Genomic DNA, 15,087 nt, shown 5'->3' on the forward strand with positions numbered 1-15,087 from the left:
GTTGATATGCTTGTCAACCTCGTCCTCCTGCTGTCTCCCCATAACCCTCTATTCCCTTACTAATCAAGAACCTATCTATCTTTGTTTTAAAGACACTCAATGACTTGTCCTCCATAGCCTTTGTGGCAATGGCTTCCACAGATTAGCCATCCTCTGGCTGAAGAAATTACTCCTCATCTCAGTTTCAAAGTTCAATCGCTACATCCACAGTATTCAGGGTCTCAAGTATTCTGTAAGTTTCAATTGGACCACCCCCTCATCCTTCTGAACTCCGTTGAGTACAGACCCAGAGTCCTCAAACTTTCCTCATATGACAAGCCCTTCAGCCCTGGGAACATTCTTGAAAACCTCATCTGGTCCCCTCCAACACCAACACATTCCTCCTTAGATATGAGGCCCAAAACTGCTTACAATATTCCAAACATGGTCTGACTAAAACCTTCTTCAAGGACCGCAATTTCCCCCCCGACGTGGTCGACGGTGCCCTCCACCGCATCTCCTCCACTTCCCGCTCCTCCGCCCTTGAGCCCCGCCCCTCCAACCGCCACCAGGACAGAACCCCACTGGTCCTCACCTACCACCCCACCAATCTCCATGTACAGCGCATCATCCGCCGTCACTTCCACCACCTCCAAACAGATCCCAGCACCAAGGATATATTTCCCTCCCCTCCCCTATCAGCTTTCCGTAGAGACCACTCCCTCCGCGACTCCCTTGTCAGATCCACACCCCCCACCGACCCAACCTCCACTCCCGGCACCTTCCCTTGCAACCGCAGGAGGTGCAACACTTGCGCCCACACCTCCCCCCTCACTTCTCTCCAAGGCCCCAAAGGAAACTTCCATATCCGCCACAGATTCACCTGCACCTCCACCCACATCATCTACTGCATCCGCTGCAGCCGGTGTGGCCTCCTCTATATTGGGGAGACAGGCCGCCTACTTGCGGAGCGATTCAGAGAGCACCTCTGGGCCACCCGGACGAACCAACCCAACCACCCTGTAGCACAGCATTTCAACTCCCCCTCCCACCCCACCGAGGATATGCAGGTCATTGGACTCATCCACCGCCAAACCACAACAACGCGACGGTCGGAGGAGGAGCGTCTTATCTTCCGACTGGGAACCCTCCAACCACAGGGGATGAACTTGGACTTCACCAGTTTCTTCATCCCCCCTCCCCCCACCTTGTCTCAGCCGAATCCCTCCAGCCCGGCACCGCTTTCCTGACCTGCAGTCTTCTTCTTGACCTCTCCGCCTCCATCCTACTCCGACCTATCACCCTCACCTTGACCTCTTTCCACCTATCACATTTCCAACGCCCCTCCTCCAAGTCCCTCCTCCCTACCTTTTATCTTCTCCTGCTGAACACTCTCTGCTCATTCCTGAAGAAGGGCCTGTGCCCGAAACGTCGAATCTCCTGTTCCCTGGATGCTGCCTGACCTGCTGTGCTGTTCCAGCAATAAAGTTTCAACTTTGATCTCCAGCATCTGCAGACCTCACTTTCTCCTGACTAAAGCCTATCCAGCCTCAGCAGTATATCTTTGCTCTTGCATTCCAGCCCTCTTGAAATGAATGCAGATATTGCATTTGCCTTCCGAAGTGCCAATTGAACCTACATGTTAACCTTGAGAGAATGCTGAACTAGGACTTTTGTGATTCATATTTCTGAAGTCTTACTTCATTAGAAATAGTCAACACTTCTATTCTTTCGACCAAATTGCATAACCTCGTACTTTCCCATGTTGTCTTCCATCTGCCACTTATTTGCCCACTCTCCTAGTTTGTCCAAATCCTTCTGCAGCCTGCCTGCTTTCTTAACACTAGCTGTCCCTCCACCTGTCCTTGTGTCATCTGCAAACTTAGCAACAAAGCTCTCAGTTCCTTAACATATAGTATGAATAGTTGAGGTCTCAATATGGACCCCTGCGGAACCCCTCTCATTACCAGCTGCTATCCTGAAAAAGACAACTTATCCCAACTTTCTACTTGCTCATATCTTTTCAAAGAATTCTAACAGATTTGTCAGGCATGACCTTAATGGTCACTCATTTCTTATCTGTGTGTGCACCTGTAAGCTACGGTGTCACCATCTTACTAAATGTGCCATCCACTGATTCCTCTTTCTTGGGGATGATAACGGTGACTCCAGTCACCTACTGAATTCTGAAACCTGCAGCTTAAGCTTTTGCAGCCAGTGATAGTCTCAGACACATGGTACGTCAATGATTCCGAACATTCCACAGAGTGTATTTTCCACTCAGCCAAGCTGCTCTGTCTTAAAGGTACTGACTATTTATTATGAGTAGAATAGCTTACCAGTTACACAGAAATCAGCTCCTTCAACGGCCAAAGAAGGAGCTAATAACTCATCATTACCAATTTTAAACCCTTCAAGAGTTTGATGGGACCTTGCAAAAGTTTAGCTTGCAAATTGTTTAAAAAGTCAATAAATATTTCTTAGTATGTAACAGCATGATTTCCAGCTATCTTCTGTCAAAGGCATTTCAACATCAGTCATGGTATTAACGCACGAGCTGATGAGACAAGTATCCATCTTCCTGTCCTGTACATAGGTGATCATATCCCTGAATATTGCACAGCTTTCGGAGATCTTTCTCCCAGGTGCAGTGCGGGTCTGGTCAACGTAGGCCGTCAACCTCAGAATAGAAATAAAAACAGACAGTGTGTTGGAGAAATTGTAAATAAGTAAACAAAGGTAATCTTCTTGTCAACTCTCCTGGACACTAAGGTGCTCAAAATAAAAGAAAAGGCACTTAATTGTTTGGAAATTTAAGGGTCAGCTAAAATAAATTAACTAGTCTGCTGAACTGACTTAACATGGTATGAATAAAACACTCTAATTTTTATGTTGTTCCTTGTTCCCACAGTTCGAGTTGTTGTCATTACATTTTTGTCAAGTAACTCTTAAATTGAAATGAAGTTTTTTTAATCATCACTCCGATAAGGGTGTAAACATTAGAGTCATATAGTCATCTAGCATGGAAACAGATCCTTCACTCCAAATCCATGGCCAACATATATCTAAATTAATCTAGTCCCATTTGCCACATTTTGCCTCTATCCCTCTAAATCCTTCCTATTCATGCCGCATCCAGATATATTACATACTGTAATTGTACCCACCTCAACCATTTCCCCTGGCAGCTCATTCCAAACATGCACCACCGCATGCTCGAAAAAGTTGACCCACAAGTCCCTTTTAAATCTTTCCTCTCTCACCTTAAACCTATGCTCTCTAATTTTGGACTCCCCTATTGTAAGAAAAAGACCTTGGCTATTCACTTTATCCATGCTCTTCATGATTTTGTAACCTCTACAAAGGTCACGCCAGCCTCCAATGGTCCAGGGAAAATAGCCCTAGCCTCTTCAGTCTCTCCCTATAGCTCAAACCCTCCAATCTTGGCACATCCTTGTAAATCTTTTCTGAATCCTTTCAAGTTTAACAGCATCTTTCCTATCACAGAGATCAGAATTAAACATAGTATTCTAAAAGTGTGCTTCCAATTAAACTTTTTTAGATTAGATTAGATTAGATTACATTACATTACATTACAGTGTGGAAACAGGCCCTTCGGCCCAACAAGTCCACACCGCCCCGCCGCAGCGCAACCCCTACATGTACCCCTTTTTACCTAACACTACGGACAATTTAGCATGGCCAATTCACATGGCCTGCACATCTTTGGACTGTGGGAGGAAACCGGAGCGCCCGGAGGAATCCCACGCAGACACGGGGAGAATGTGCAAACTCCACACAGTCAGTCGCCTGAGTCGGGAATTGAACCCGGGTTTCTGGCACTGTGAGGCAGCAGTGCTAACCACTGTGCCACCGTGCCACCCAAACTTGTTGGACTATAACCTGGTGTTGTGTGATTTTTAACTTTGTACATCCCAACTTCTATACTCAATGTGCTGACCAATGAAGGCAAATGTGCCAAATGCCACCTTCATTGCCCTGTCTACCTGTGACTCCACTGTCAACAAACTATGAACCTGAACCCATAGGTATCTTTGTTTGGCAACACTCCTCACAGCCGACCATGAACTGTATAAGCCCTATCCTGATTTGCCTTACTAAAATGCAACATCACATATTTATCTAAATTTAAGCTCCATCTGACACCCCATTTTTCCATTGGCCCATCTGATCAAGATCCCATTGTACTCTGAGATAACCTTCTTCTTTACTGTCCACTACACCACTAATTTTGGTTTCATCTGCAAATTTACTAACAATATCTCCTATCTTCACATCCAAATTATTTTTATATAAATGTTGACAAGCAGTGGATCCAGCACTGATTCTTATTGCATACTGCTGGTCACAGGCCTCCATCCTAAAATACAAAACTCCACCACCAACCTCTATCTCCTATCGTCAAACCAATTTTTAATCCAATTGGCTAGCTCCCCTGAATTCCATGTGATCTCGCCTTGCTAACCAGTCGACCATGCAAAATCTTGTTAATTGCCTTGCTGAAGTCAATTTGCCCTGCCTTCTTTTTCACTTCTTCAAAAAACTCAATCAAATTAGTGAGACATGATTTCCCACACAAAAAGCTATTCAAGGAAAATAAATTGCTAAAGAAGCTATGAAAATAAAATTAAGAATGCATCTTCTCACACAAATACCCACTTAGATAATGTTCAGTATTGATTTTAAATGGCTCCAATGTTATCCTAACCTCCACTGAAACTGATTGGAAGTGCTTTGGTTCCTGAGACTGAGCACTTGCTTAATGTACCTTTGCATGAGGTATCTTTGAATGAATGATAGGATTCAGTCAATGATTATTATCTAATGCACTGTAAAATTAACATCTACAAGGCAGTCACCGTTTACTTGCTTCAAAAATATGTTTTTAAAAAAAATCAGTGGATAACATCAGAATTGACTTTTAATGGCATAATGAAACTTAATATGAATGTATAATATATGAAGTATTAATTTGTGATTAGAAAGTGCCTTGAGCAAATTGGCATTTCAGCATTTCACAAGTCTAAGGATCAAAAAGTATAATTTACAGGAACTGGACATCCATATTGGTTGTTCACTTTCGATTGGAAATTGGTTTTGGCCTAATTCTGAAGAAGGTAATTGTGTTACACAATCAGGATTACAGAATGCTCCAAAATTCTAGTAAATGCACTATGTAAAGGTTTTGAAATCAAAATCTCTTTGAGCAGAAGACTTGTCTCCTGAGCTTCTTCGAAATCCATCTCTCACTTTCAGCACAAAACATCTTCAATAATTTCTAGATTCAGAATTGCTGCAGTCTTTTTATGTAGTTAAAGATTGTTTTTAGGGAGATCAAATGAAGATTATTACTGCAGCTTAAGTTATGACTAATACATGTGTTCTTTACGTGTGCTTTCAGATCCTAAAAGCTTATGTTTGGATTTTGTTTTTGCTGTTCTTGAGTATTGCTAACTTTAATGAAACCAATAGCTCAATTTTTTTCTCATTTCTAACCTTGATTTCTGGTGAATGAGCAGGTCATGGGTCACTCCACATTCTACCATTTAACATATATTTAACTTTGTATTTGAAAGAACCAATACTTGGACAGGTAATTTTGTAATCACTGAGAATTTAAATAATGGCCAGTTTGCTGGGAGAATAAGTGATTTTAATGCACCCATCCAAGCATTAAATTGTAAGTTTTGCACAGACTTGGACTGAAAAAGAGATATCCTTTGTGGTGTCAATCTCCAAAATTTACTGGATGATTTGCATTGTCTCTCCATTAGCAGTATGAAGCAGAATTTCACAATGTGTTCCAATGAATTTCAAGAAATGGATGCATCTTAGATGTTAAAGGATACTAAACTCACCACAGAATCTTAACAATGGAGCCATCTTTTTAATTGCATTCACCGTGGCTAGGTGGCACTGTGGTGAGCCCTGATGCCTCACAGCGCCATGGACCTGCATTTCAATTCCAGCCTCGAGCAACCGTGGAGTTTGCCACATTCTCCGTGTCTGTGTGGGTTTCCTCCCACAATCCAAAAATGTGCAGGTTAGATGAATTGGCCATGCTAAATTGCCTATAGTGTCCAGATATATGTGGATTAGGTGCATTAGTCAGGCGTAAATGTAGAGCAATAATGGAGGGGACTGGGTGGGTTATTTTTCAGAGGGTTGGTGTGGACTTGTTCGGTCAATGGCCTGTTTCTACACTGTAGGGAATCTATGATCATATGTTATTTAGGTCCTTATAATGCCACTGAACTGCTCTGGTCCAGAGCAAGATTAATTAAAATTGAGGTTTTTCACCTCTGCATGAAGTCTAGCTAACTTTGTCAAAAAAATTCTTACACTGTTTCTTTTTTATTTTCTCTCTTTTATTCCAATCTTTCTCCCCACCCTCTATTTCACTTTCCAATCCAAAATAACTCTAACTCTCCTTATTTCATTCTCGATATAACCTTTTTTTTGTCTCTATTCTTAAACTTCATAGGGAGGTAGACCATTGGATCTTTTATTCACTAATGTCCAAAATGTCCTTTATCAGCGCAGACTTCCAGTAATTCGCAATTCAACAATTATTTCCAGCTGAAGGGTGAGGGAAAGATTCTGACTCATTTAAATTATTTTGTTTTTTCCTCAGTTCTTCCACGTACTGTGGAATGCTATGGGCGCACCCTTCCTGACATTGGATGCTCAACTGAGTGTTTCCATGAGAGCCTGCAAGCAACCTCCTTTTTGTACTTCTCTCAGAGTGGCATCCAGACACAATAGCACAGGACAAGACAATTAAATAGGCATTAATTTCCCAATTAGGGGCCTAAGTTGGCAGCAGGGCAGGAACAGTATCGAGGGGACTTCCTGCCATGGTCTTCATCAAGGTAGAGAGGGAAAGGTGATTAAGTGCCCTCACCTAGTACCAATTTACCATGAGGAAGGACATTAAATTCGACCCACTGAGTGAGAGTTGAGCCTTTTGCATGCAGAGTTGCAAAGATTGAGTGATGCCTGAATATTGCATTCACTGTGAACCAGAATGCTTCCAGTTGGTCGCATATTGAGAGTTATGGGTTTCCTTGAAAGTTTCCTTAATCTTGGCTGTCAGCTTGTTGAGGTTGAAAGGCTTCCCATCATAAATTCCAGTCAAGATTGTTTCTGGAAGTTGGTCATGAATGAGTTCTGTGACCAGCTTGAAGTAAATAATGAATAGCGTTGACACCATCACATAGCTCTGCTTGATGCCTGTGTGGATATAAAAGGCTAGGTCTCCAAACCATTATAAAGATCAGTTGCTGTTTTATCAACATACAGTAATCACAGGAGGGCAGCGCCAAATGTGCTGTTGCATGCTGCACGTCTCAGTAGGAGGTCCAAGTCCATATTTCATGAGATAAAGATGTTGAAAAATGATTCCTGAAAAAGATCACCACAAACAATATGGCCCAGAGGAATCTGCACCATTGTGAAATCCTCCTGCCCTGGATAAACCATGTGTACATTCTTCTGCCTCCTTTCTATTCAGAGGGAACATTGTGAATTCTGCTCCCCTGATATAAAGACACTCTATCAAATCTTTTTGGAGCAGTGAAGTCAGTGAAGTGGGATATGTTAGATACATCCCCTGCACCAGCACGTATCCATCCTGATGCAAAGAATTTTAAGTCATTGTCAGTTTTACAATCACTGGCAATGCTTTCTCATCCTAACCTGAGGGTGCAGGCCTGATTGCAGAGGTAGAGAACTCCTTCATCAAACACAGTGATTCATAAACTGCACCTGGATTAGAAGGTGGCTTTGGAAGATGCTAGATGGATAAGATTCCTATTGAAAGTCCTTCTCCCCTTCTTCCTTCTACTGCAAACAATTTGTCCTCTCTTTGCCAGTTACGTTCATGTTCCTCTCATGCTGCAGTACAAAGGAAATTCCAAACCTAAGATCTAAATCAGGGAGAAAATGACTTTGCCCACAAAGTCACAACCAATGCTAACTCCGTGTGTATCCCTCCTTTCATACTTCACCAAATGTAACCAACTCCTCCAAACTACCCAGTGCGACCACAAACTCAAACAGAGGCAGATTTATCAGGAACTGCTGATTGGTGATAATCTCTTTAGAAAGCACTGTGAAGTGCAGAACTCGTTCCTGTTGTCAAATACATGTTTGCTTGAGCGAGATTAAGAAGAACTTCAGCTACAGCAGTGAGGTCTAAAATTGCTGTACTAGATTTAAAACAATGTTAAACACTTTCTGATGTTACAGTCTGCTTAAATCTGTGTACTTCTGATGCAAATGTCTAATGCTGACATGAAAATCCTTATCAAGATGGCATCTGGCTCGTATCACACCAAAAGTATGTCATTTTTGACAAGAAAGTGGCATTTGCAGCACCAAAACTATGGGTGGTAGGAAGCCCAATCTTGTGAACTCATTCAACACTTGGAAACTTTCTTCCAGATACTGACTGGAACTTCCAAGGTGGACAGTCATGGTTCTGAATCTGTTCAGAGTCTGCCGCAGCTCAGGCCACTTTGAAGTTCATTCAAGAAGTATGATTTAATTGAAATTAGCATCTTAAAATTGTGAATATGGCTACAGGTTGAGTATGAATTTAGGAATCAGTAAATAACCACAAGATTATTTTTGTTGTACCTTACATGTAACATGAAAATATTAAACCAGAAAAAAAATGCTTCTTCTGTAAACCATATCATGAAAAATTATGTTGCTACAAATGTTGACAGTAAGATTAATTACTTAATTTTAGTCTAAGAAGCAAAAATATATTGTGTTAATCTAACCAACAGGGTAATAAGCTAAGGTAATAAATAAGACCAAATAGCCAGTTTCCAGTTTCTGTCTGAGTTCACAGAGGTTTATAATCCTTGGGCATTCAACATCAAAGACATTTCCTCATTAAAAAACAGATAACTGTCTTTGAGGACAGAGGTTACCATCATTTACAATTACTTACACCAAAACTAATTCGTTTTTACGAAATATTTTATTAAAAAGCGTCTTGAAGCCAATGGTTGATTGTTTCTTGGTCATAAAAATTCACAGGTGATCATAATTATCTGCTTATTTGACACAAGCCAAACAAAAGGCCACAAGGCTAAATGAGGAATGAGATAAAGCAGATGAGTCACTGAACAGATAAATGAGAAGCCATAACCAGCACATTGGAGTGAAAGAGAGGGGATGGGTATGAAGGTGGTGGACATTCCATCCCTCATACTTTAGATTACCCGAATAAGAAGCGACTGGCAAGGAGCCAGAAAGCCTAGCCCGATGACTCTCTTTGTTAAGAAGAATAATTGTGATATTCTGAGCAAGTTACTGCCTTTATTTAAGATAAGCAGTGAAAGATTTTTCTGAGCATTCCTGTCTATACATTTTTTTTATTAATGAATAAGTTATACTCTGATGGGTCTATGCATAGGTTTTTTCATATTTCATTATCATTCTCTGCAAATTAAACTGAACAATTATCTCCATAATTAAATATGCAATTTTTGAGTAACTTCATAGGTAACAAGAGAGGGTGTGCCTGAGAACTGCTGAATTAGTTATCTATTAAATATAGTTGGATGGTTCAAGCTGGAAGTTGAAGATAAGATGATGTGTTTGAATGGGGTCTATATCCTTTAAGAGACCAGTGTGTCAGCATACCTTTGAAGACATGCTCATGGCATCATCACTGTAACAGGTGACCAGGATATTAAGATCTGCATCTTAATATGGGGTCACTTGAAACATTAAATGTTGAGAGAAGCATACTACTCTTTACAACTTGATAGCTTAATGTCAGAGCAGACATGGATTTGGCTGTGAATGTAATATTTGTATGCATTAGCAAACAATAATGAATGATTATTGGATTTTTAAAAACTATGTTAACTATATTTTAGTTACGAGGGATAACATAAGCATTGCTGCTCAGGTAAAGTGTAGGCAATGTGCATATGGAGACTGAACTGAAAAATTATCTTTTTAATTAAATGTAATTTCTAGTAACATCATGGGTAGCAAGAAAGAATGCATAAGGCTTGTTGACTAAGTTTTCTTTTATGCATAGATCGATGGTTCAAATTGCCAACAGAAGATCAGGGGATATGTCAGAATGCAATATTATGAGAAGATCAACAATGAACTCCCATCTTGCTTTCAGCTGACCTTCTTCCTCTGTCTGCATTGCTTATACATATCACAAAATAATATCCTTTTCAGTACCTAGATGTGAAATATCATGTCCATTGCTTCCTCAAGATACACCTTCGTATGTACAGTTTTGTATGGGTTTTAATTCCTGCTCTCCGAGGCCAAAATAATGGGAAATATGTCCACTGGAGTCATAACAAGCACAAAGGAAGATAGTGGTAGTTGTTGGTGATAAACAATTTCATGACATTGCTGCAGCAGTTTCTCAACTGCTTCATCAATGATTTTGCTCTGTCATAACAGCAGAACTGGGGATATTTGCTGATGATTGCACACTATTCAGTTTCAGATATTAAGGCAGCCCATGTCTACATATACTACAAGACCTATATAACATCCAGGCTTGGGCTGATAAGTGTCAGATAACATTTGCATCTCACAAGTTCAAGGTAATAAACATCTCTCCTTGACGTTCAAAAGAATGATCATTGCTGAATCATCCAAGACCAACATCCTTAGCGTTACTAATCACCAGTAACTGTGCTGAAGTAACTACATAGATGCTATGGCAAGTCAGAAGCTGTATATTGTGTGGTGAGTTACCAACCCACGGATTCCAGGAAGCTTTTCAGTAATCTACAAACTCAAGCAGGAATGTGATGGCATACACTCCGCTTACCTAGATGAATGTAGTTCAAAAAACACTTAAGAAGTTTGACACCACTTGAAACAATACAGCCCATTTCTTTAGTACCCCATTCACCGTGCCGCCCTACTAAAGGTACAACTCATATAATCTATAACATGCACTGTAACAATTTATCAATCCTCCCTCAACAGCACAACAGCACACAACCCACACTTGTACTGCTACAAATAAAAACATCAGCCAGCACATAGGAAGACTGTAACTGGGAACCTGCAAGTTCCCATCCAAATGATGAAGTAATGTTATATGGAAATATTCTTGCATTTGGGATCAAAATCTTGAAGCGGCCTATCTAACAGCCCATATGATTTAAGTACACATGGTTCAAGAAAGTGGTTCACAATCACCTTCCTAAAGGCTATCAGGGATGGGCAATAAGTGTTTGCCAGAAACACTCATTTCCTGTGAATCATTTTTAAAAATCAAATATAAGCAAACTTGTTTAACTTAAAGCCTGAGATTAGTTTTACTGATGCAAGTTCACGGAAAAGAGTTCGAAGCAACGCATCCACTTCTTGGACACAGAAATTAAAGAAAACACTTTTTCTAAGTTTGAATTTAGAATATTCCATTCCCAAACTGGCAGTTCCACCAAGCTGGACCAAAATTCAGGTTGGTGGTGGAATTTGGATGACTATGGTTTTCCGAAGTTTATGAGCTTTTCTAAGGTGAACACTCAACTTTATTATGTTTAATTGCTGATGGAATTTCTGTAGGTTTTTATACATTGCTTTGTGGTTACCAGACAGTTAAAGCAGTCCACTGCCCTCTTGAAGTATTCTCGAACTTGTGTGGAAAAGACACACAACGGTATATTTCCTTCGTCAATTAGATTAACAATTTCTTACTGAGACCGAGGGCTGAATCTTACATATTTTTGGCAATGTCTGAGTTTTGCTGAGTAATTTTGGAGGGATTTCCACTGTGAAGCCTAATCACTTTTCTCATATCTTATGAAATGAGCCTCATTAGCTACCTACCCTGTTCCTGCATCTGCCACATTTGATTCAAGTCCCATCTGACCATGCATCATTCCCAGAACTCCTTACCACTCATCACTGAAGGGCTTTCAGGACTTGCACCTGCACCATCTTTAAAAGGCCACAGTACACCCAGACTAATGTTGGTAATCTATTGTTGTCCCTAATTAGCAACATCATAGCACTGCAGCCATGGAGTCCATCACACATAGCTGTACGGTTCACACTCTGTCACACTTCTGACTTCATTCTCTCACCCTTGTCGCTGTTTAACCACCAGGCCACATACTACATGCCTGTCACTACATCATGTCTAAGCATCATTCTAAGTCACAATTAATCTGTCCCCAGTTGCCAATGGAGATCCACATCTTGTTATTGTCCAGTAGGGGAACATACCACACAGGCAAGGAATTGAATAAATTCAGAAATCAGCTTCTATTTACAGACAGCATAGGGTGTATGAAAAAAAAACAAACAGGTGCTGAAGTTCATTGCAACAATGAAAATCACATTTCTGCACAATGACCACAGATGAATTTATAACCCATGATTATATGCTGCTCCCAGCACTCAGCTATAGGAAGCAGGTATCATGTGGTTCTGTCTGGGTTATGATACCCAATGCAGCTCAGCTCTATCACAGACAATGGCAGCTTCCTCCTCACCAGTGTCTTCATCCTTCTCCTCCTCAGAAGAAGAAGACTACTCTCATTCTCCAGTTGCTCAATATCCATCATATCTTCTCATTGCCTGCTCCGGTTTTGCATAGCACAGTACTCCAGAATGATGTGGCACACATTGTCTGGACTATACTAGAGTACCCCTCCTGACTGAGCCAAGCAGCAGAACAGCATCTCCAAATCCCCTGCCATCCAGCCCTGGTTCAAACATGGGCAACACTCAGATAGTATATCTTGCAGATGTGTGCTGCGCTCCCTTCTCTACACAGTGAGACAGTCTGCTCCTCAGTAATGACAGACATGTCACTGGGTGGCCCAGTGGCTCAGTGATTAGCACTGCTGCCTCACAGCACCAGTGACATGGGCTCAATTCAACCCTCGGGCAACTGTCTGTATGGAGTTTGCACCTTCTACCCATGTCTGGGTGGGTTTCTTCCAGGTGCTCCGGTTTCTTCCCACAGTCCAAAGATGTGCGGGTTAGGTGCATTGGCCATGCTAAATTGCTCTTAGTGCCAAGGGGTGTAGGGATAGGTGGACTAGCCATGGGTTACAGGGAAAGGATAGGGGGATGTGTCTGGGTGGGATGCCCTTGGAAGTGTTGGTGTGAAGTTGATGGGCCAAATAGCCTGCTTCCACACTGAAGGAATTCTCTGACTCAATCATCCATTCACATTAAGGCTCAATGTGTTCAGCAACTTGGCAGAGATGTCATGATGGCTGAGTGACCACTCAAAGCCATTGAGAAGGGGGTGCCTACTGCATGCCATTGTCCTTCCTAACTCAGACCCACAACAAATGTTCCACTTCTCTCTGTATACAGAACAGACCATCATTACATTTTAGATGATAAATTGATGGGGCTCCCACAGAAATTGTACAATTAGATGGCACTAGCTTCTCATAGCCATCATTGCTACTAACTTCAACATCAGTGACATGCCCAAGTTCAACTTGCAAACACCAATGGCATGTTACAAATTACTTGTGACCAGCCTCTGACCCCTAAGTACCGACACTCTTAATGCATAGCAAATGGGCAACAAAATGATCACAAATTCAATGCAGCTGCAAACACTAGCTTCATAAATTTGCTGTTATAATGCCACAGTGTCCAGCGAATGTGGATCCAATGCTTTCACCCATCAAAATGACACCAACCCCACTCATCCTGGCCATTGCCCCCGCCATTTTCTCAGAACAGAAAGTCATGACAGGAAGGGCAGTTTTAGGTAGAAATCATCAGCATTGGGCCTCCATGACCCCTTTTGCCTCACATACCTAACATCCCATCTCTCCCATGTGCAGAATGACCACACAGAACTTCGCTTACAACTGTCCTCTCCGCTCCTGAACCTGGGCATTATATCTCAATAATATTTACCTTGCTCCTCTATGCTATCCCTGAGAGGCCATGGTGGTGTCAAACGCCATTAACCACTTCCGCCACTCTGAAGTCTACCATGTCCTCCAATGCTGTTTTGTATGCCTACTATTTGAAGGCTGAGGGGTGACCATGTAGAGCTTAAGAAAATCATGAGGATCATAAGGAAGGTCTTATCCTGGTGTGTGGGAGTCCAGAACTAAGAGGGCATAGACTTTGGGTGAGAGGGGAAAGATTTAAAAGAGACCTAAGAGGCAGAGGGTGGATGGAGAGACTGAACTGCCAGAGGAAGTGCTGGAGGCTAGTATAATTACAACATTTAAAAGGCTTCTGGATGAGTATATGAATAGGAAGGGTTTGAGGGTTATGGGCCAAGTGCTGGCAAATGGGACTAGATTAGGTTAGGATATCTGGTCGGCATGGACGAGTTGGACTGAAGGGCCTGTTTCCGTGCTGTACATCTCTCTATGACTCTATTCAACCTTTCTTGTCTCCCATCTCTATTCATACCCCTGTATTCTCCATGAGTCTTGACTCCCTGCCCCATCTGGCAATGATGTCCCCTCTGCTCCTACAGGACGCTTTGCACCTTCTTGAAAGTTTAATAGATGGACCTCAACATGCACCTTAGATCTGTGTATATTTGATGAGCATCTCTAGAAATGATTGGCCAGACAGCTGACGGCTGTGTTTGCAGCTCCCTAACTAACAGCACACAATTCTCCTGCCTGCATCTGAGGGTCCTATACGATTGAGTGCTGTCCTTCACCTAGACTATACTTGTGCAGATCCCTGACCATGAGCATCTGAAGCAGATGTCTGACTGTGGCAAAACTTTGAAATGTGCGCAGATTGTGCCCATGACTGATACTGCTACCTTCCTAAACACCCTGCTTGACTGGACTAACAACTGGCCCCCACTAGTTTCCAATGTGTGAAAGTGTCTGAAAGTGTGTTTCTGAAAGTGTGTTTGCTGTACAGACACATGCTATAGGTGGGAGATAGATATCTCAGTGTGCAGTACATTAGGATGATTTTACCCACCCCCAGCCTCTAGCACAGCAAGGCAAGGCATGAATATTGCCAACATTTAGATAGGCACTAAGCGAGTGAATGCTAAGAGAGCAAGCAAGCAGTCCTCAAATGCGGCCTGGAACAATCTCTCAGCTGGGTGCATGGCCAATA

At 41.9% G+C, this 15,087-nt stretch overlaps 1 protein-coding gene across 1 annotated transcript in view; it reads right to left on the bottom strand.

The window, feature by feature from the left end:
• Nucleotides 1-15,087, bottom strand: part of LOC122550254 (contactin-associated protein-like 2) — a 2,045,475-nt gene that overhangs the window by 325,251 nt on the left and 1,705,137 nt on the right. The window lies entirely within an intron of this gene.

The sequence above is a fragment of the Chiloscyllium plagiosum genome, unplaced genomic scaffold (assembly GCF_037043375.1).
Source record: "Chiloscyllium plagiosum isolate Xiang-an unplaced genomic scaffold, Cpla_swu_hap1 HiC_scaffold_5, whole genome shotgun sequence".
Taxonomy (NCBI): Eukaryota; Metazoa; Chordata; class Chondrichthyes; order Orectolobiformes; family Hemiscylliidae; genus Chiloscyllium; species Chiloscyllium plagiosum.